We start from the raw sequence: 6,173 nt of genomic DNA, 5'->3' as shown, positions 1-6,173 counted from the left end.
TATTTTGCAATTTAACTGTTGAGCTTGCAGGAAATTGTCCTTACTCACATATCATTTGTGAATATTTTCTTATCCTTGGTAGATGGTTATATGGCTATATCATTTAAATGTTTAAACCCACACATACTTCATTTTAGTTATCTGAAGAGCCTTGATAATTGCCTGAGCATACGGTTTGATTTTTTGTTGTTGTCATTACAGTAAAGTCCTTATAAGCTTTTATATATTTAATGCCTAGTGTGAGCATTGGCTGACTTGTTATTACAGCATCATTCAGTTCCTCCTAAGAGCAAATGTAATGCTATGTGTATTATGAGCAAATTTAATGCTATGTGTATTATGAGCAAATTTAATGCTATGTGTATTATGAGCAAATTTAATGCTATGTGTATTATGAGCAAATTTAATACTATGTGTATTAAGAGCAAATTTAATGCTATGTGCATTATGAGGAATATGTACCTTTAAGGCCTTTTTTGTTTTTTATGGGGTATTTTGTCTATCCCTTTCACTCAGTCACTTGCATTTGCAGTGATCCTATTGTTTACCACCTACCATGCTTTTCACTCCAGCTTTGCATCTTCTTATCCCTCACTCTTGTCCACCCGCCCCACCCCGCCCCCAACACACACTGCTAGCCTTCACTGACACTTACTCTCTTTTATTTTTATCCAATTCTTAGTTTGACAATCACAATTTTTGGCTAATTTAATACAGTGCTTTTTCATTCAAAAATTTCTACGCAGACGAAAGTGTTCTGGGAAATTCAGTTTTAGAATTGCTCCATGTATAGCACATTTAGAATTGCTCCATGTATAGCACATTTAGAATTGCTCCATGTATAGCACTTCTCAAGCACATTGAAAAGTGGGGAAAGAATCTAGCAAACCCCTGATGGCAAACCTGTTACAGTGGTTACATAACTGAGAATATAGCCCACACCCAGCAGGCTAGCTGTTGAACGTTTGCCAGCACACCACTAACCCTCTACTTGTATGTGCGCCTCCTCAAGACGGTCTCCAGTGCTATCATCCTGAGAATCTCGCTAAGTCTCTCATGAAGAAATAGTCCATTAGATGCTGGCCTTGAATCCCACAGAAGCAATGTTTCAGGATATCTATCAGATGTTAATCAACAACATTCAGAGTGGACCAGAGAGGGATTGGGGCAAAGAACTTCTTTCCTAAATGTTAGCCCAAATGCACTACAGCTAAAATAGCCACAGGTTCTAGGTTAGTCCCAGTTACCTTCCTGACTAAAAACTTCTCCAAGAGAACCCATGTAGCAAACTGTGGACCTGGAAGAGGGTGTATACGGCCTCTTTCTACACTCGTGACCACAGGGCTTGGAGAGCCCATGCTCGTGTTTAAGAAAGGCCTCCACGGTCCTGAGATCATAGACAGAGCCAACGCACATCTTCTCCTGGAAGGGTGTTTCTTCACAACTCCCCTTCCTAAAACCACACTGTCTCCTACGGAAGCCTGGCTCCCCAGAGCCAGTTAGCGGACCCCTAGCTCTAAGAGTATGGTTCCCTCTGTCTTTCATTCTTTCTTTTGTGCACTTTCAAGAGTGATTGACACTATTTGTTTCTCGCTTGTCACACACGTCCTTTGAAGTGTCTTCTAAGAGGGCTCAGGATAGTCAAGATTTACACATTGCCCATTTTATTGTATGTACTAACAAGAGGTTTGCCAGACCCATTACTATAACACCTTATTGTTGAATACACTTGAAACTCTTTTTTCTGATCTCCTTTTTTCTTTAATTGGGTGGTTGTCTCCTCAAGACTCTGTCGAACCTTGGGGTTGGACCCCACAAGCAAACTAGAAAATGTTATGGATCAGGATGACTAACAGTTGAATGATTCCGTCTCATAGCAACCATACAGGATGGAGTAGAACTACCTCCTAGGATTTCCAGGGATGTGACCCTTGAGGGAGGGAGATCCTCTTTCTCCTGCAGGGAGGCTGGTGGGTTTGAACTGCTGACCTTTCAGCTAGCAACCAATGGCTGAATTGCTATGCCTCTAATTGTCTTTGGAAATGAGTGTTGATGTTGACAAAGAAATGAAATGGACAAGCAGATATACAATCATCCTTTTGCAAAGTACAGCTAGGCTTTAGCTTCTTGCTATGATAGACATTTCCAAAGACATTTAATTTTTTATCACAGAATTTCATTTGTATACAGAGATATACATCGATGCATGATAGTCATGAAAACAAATCATGTTTATATAATAAACAAGAGAAAGAAGATGTAAACATCTGAACACTTTTGAGTACAGTTCATTTCTCTTTCGTTCTGGCTTACTGGCAGCCTGCAATGAGGCCCATCTGGGTGTCCTGCCCTTAGGTAACACCGTGAGTCATCAAAGAGAACAGTGTTACTTGTTCATGGATTCCCCTGACTGGAGCGTACATGCCCAGCTGACTCTGTATAACATCTCCCACAGACTTTTGTTGGCACTTATCCCTTGGTTAGACTAATCTGCACATGCTTCCCCTCTAAGAATCTCCAAACCAATGCTGGGGATCAAGTGAACTGTTCCCTAAAGTAGAGCTCTGCCGCCATTAGAAAGAACATCACCTCTCCTTTATTTTTGTTTTGACTACAGTGTATAAAATGAGGATGGACTATTTTTTACTTGTGTCAGGATAATGAAATGGTACTCTGGTGAATTAACAGTTATGCCAAACTTCTGATCGCAAAACCCACTTTCTCCATGAAACCCCCTCCACCAACGACCTCCTGTTCATCTCTCCCTTTTCCTATGCAAATTCTTTTTTAGTTGAAACAATTAAAATAAGAAAGAATTTTGTATTTCCCTACTACTTAAGTTATTTTCATAAGCTGTATATCTGTACCATACCCCAAAGGGGTAAGTATGTAGTTTTATATATTTTAAGACCTTTGCGGTTTATGTTTCATTCTTTAGTATATTCCATTCTCTACTTAGTCTCACACAGGTTTTTAGTTCAAGGAAAGGTGTACTTCTATCTTTAAAAGATGACAACATTTAAATGGTGGAAGGTTCATGACTTACCCTCCGTCGTAGAATGGGTTCTAGCACAACCAGAGCCGAGAATCAAGTCTCCTGCTTTTTAGTGCAGGATCTGCTCCCCAACTTCAAGAACAGCTTTTTGATCACAATTACTAATGAAGCACACATGTTGTAAAAAATGTAAAGGAAAATACCAGTGACTATCGCTTATCGTATTTTAGTATCTATTAAGTATCATAGCTATCAAAACATTATTTAAACTCCAAAATATTGTAGATCATTTGAGTAATAATTTGTAGAGAATTATGTTAATTGCATAATTTTAAATCAACTTGAATATTTTATAAAAGTGGAGGGGTGGTATCCAAGCTCTCAGTCAGGTCGTAGCCTGATGGCACCTCCTTGGGGGCATGGCTTTCCCCTAAGGAGGGCCCAGGGCAGCTCCCTCTCCCCCGGCCATGACTTTCCTGCTTACTGGACACCCTGGGAGCTGCTGGCTCCCTGCCATGTTTCCATCCAACCCAGATTCATAAGACCTCGCATGCACCGGCCTGTGATATTCTTCCTGCATTCTAAATCATGATATGTAGCTATGTGAGTCTGACAAGAGACTGAGGGATGAGTATTGGACTTAGGGACTTGTGTTGGACTGAGTTGCGATGTTTTCTTGATATATAATTACTCTCCTTTTTTTAACAGTGAGAAAGTATACTTTTATTTACTTTGTTAAATCAGAAGGGCATAACAAATAAATTGCTAAAGTAGATATATCAAGCAAACAGCAATGTGCTACCTTGGAGTTGATTTAAACTAAAAGAAAAAGGTCATCATGTTTTCTTGTAATACATACTTCATTCTTTGAATAACAATTATGACAAGTAGCAGAAGGAGTTAAGGAATGCTGTGCTCTTGATCCATACAAAAGACCAACATTTTGGGTTGTACAGAATTAGGAAAATAGCTCCAACACTTTTCAAAATACTATAATAGGCAATACATAGAAGTATGCCTTAGGTGAGCACAGGGATGCAGTTTAGAAAAGGAAGTAACAACAACAACAACAACAACAACACAAAAACTATTCAATTTCTTTAAAATCACTGACCAAGGAAATCAACATTGAATTTCACCTATTGATCTTGCACAACTTCTATATAGTACCTTTACTTAAATCTGAGATCAAAGGTTAAGACTATCTCTTCGTAAACAACTGCCTAGTAAACTTGGATGACTTTCCCCTCAGGATTTTACCTGGGAGTAGCCTTTTTATTTTTTTAAAGAAGGCAGGTTTGGCACTTTTATATTGATTTCACCCATGTTAATATTTCTTGGGATCTCAGGAAGATTTGTTTTCTTTGCAGCTGATGCAGCATGGGCTGGCACTCCTGTGGAGCCAGCCTCGGATTCCTCAGGTCATTTTGTGCATCAGTATTTGTAAGTCTCTTTCATGTTGGTCTCCAACACCATCCCCCCTTACTATTTCTGCAAGAGTAATGTGAACCTTCTCTACATGGAAAATTAAATCCAGTTCACAGACATTTTCAAAACACTTGTCTAATGTTTCCATGAATACTTGAATTAAATAAAAAATGCCAAGTTCACTTTCTGAAGAATCCACACAGAAGACAAAATATAATATTGCATACAGTCTCTATATCAGTTGGTTGTCCGATCCTCCTATTAACAATCCTCCTCTAAGCAATTACAATAATTTTCATCTCTATTAGATACCCAATGGAAGGTCTCCCCAGTGAGCTGTTGTTGTGCATCTTCACTGTAGGACTGGTAAACTTGGAGAGCCATGAGATGAGGATCACCTTGATCATGGCTGAGCATGGCTAACCAGGTGGGCACTAGAGGGATAATGGGTCAGGGGTGGGGCATGGAGGGGGAGGGGCAGGCATGCTAGGCTAATCTTGGCATGTGCCCTCTAATTACTCCTTGATATGTATCAAGGAGTTCTTACATATTTATTAGTATCATTGGATATATTTCTCTAGTCAACCCTGCTTAACACAGTAGTCAACTTGATTGCAACAAGTTGAGTTTGAGAAATTTGGTTGCATTTTATATAAGGTTATATATTTTTTTCTTTCTGAGAAACTACTATAATTTTAGAGACATTTACGTTAAAAGCTAAACAGTTTAAGTACCTAGAATCTTATAAATCATTGATATTTAGTCCTATTTCACCATTATTAAGTGGCCTTTACTATATAAGGATCTAAAAATTAATCTTAGAAAAATTGTTAATGTAGAAAAAGTAGTTCAATGGAATTTCAATCTATTTTTTTCTTGGTTAACTTTCTCACCTCTATGTATTACAGTGCCTCTATATTCATGGGTTGGCTACCCTTCAAAGCCCACTGAGACTAAGCTACTTTGTTTTTAATCCATGAAGTATTTACTTTATTTTAAAAGGTTGCAAATGGTTTTCAAAGAAAAAATGTGTAATTATCACCCTACCCCATTCTTATCCATCATAAGACTCAGGAAAAGGTACTACTTAAAATAAGAAAAAGGGACAGCCCATGGAAAGAAGACGAAAGAAAGAAAATCACAGCAGGGTCACCCAACCAGGTTCCAGCAAAGCTTTCACAGAAGAACAGACTCAGTCCACTTCTGTGGAATTGTGGGGGTAGCGGAGCTGGGCATCCTCAAGTTGCTTCCTGTCCACAGGGACCTTGTGCACGACAGATGGAATCGTCCTCACAATTGTTCCTGTGCTTGAGCCCAAGGTTGCACCCACTCTGTCAATCTGCCACATTGAAGGCCCTCCTCCTGTTCCATGGCCCCCCACTTTACCAAGCATGATGTCCTCCCCCTCGTACCCACCTCTCAGGAATTCACCACTGAAATGGATTCATAGTAGCTGTTCAACCCTTGCTTGGGTTGAAACTGACTCTGGCAGCTGAGATTAAAATATACATTTTATAGTCTAACTGTCAAACACCATGGTTTTATCTCAAATTTATACTTCTTATAGAACTAGTCTTTTCCATATAGCAGCTGAGGCACACATCCTTAGAATTTACGTATTGAGTCCAGAGAACCAGCCTGTTCAAGGGTGGGGCCTTGGCCAGGATGGACGCTTTCATGATGAAATGAGAGGAGGTCATCAGATCTAGCATGGACTCAGCTGTGGAGCTTTCGCCCCCTGCTGAGATTC

At 39.5% G+C, this 6,173-nt stretch overlaps 1 pseudogene; it reads right to left on the bottom strand.

Moving 5' to 3' along the window:
• Window positions 1–4,270: 4,270 nt before the first annotated feature.
• Window positions 4,271–4,840, bottom strand: LOC101663813 (annotated as a pseudogene).
• Window positions 4,841–6,173: the final 1,333 nt, after the last annotated feature.

Source organism: Echinops telfairi, unplaced genomic scaffold (genome assembly GCF_000313985.2).
Source record: "Echinops telfairi isolate 266 unplaced genomic scaffold, ASM31398v2 ScPeMD7_23;HRSCAF=83, whole genome shotgun sequence".
Taxonomy (NCBI): domain Eukaryota; kingdom Metazoa; phylum Chordata; class Mammalia; order Afrosoricida; family Tenrecidae; genus Echinops; species Echinops telfairi.
This window is presented reverse-complemented; position numbering and strand designations above follow the sequence as displayed.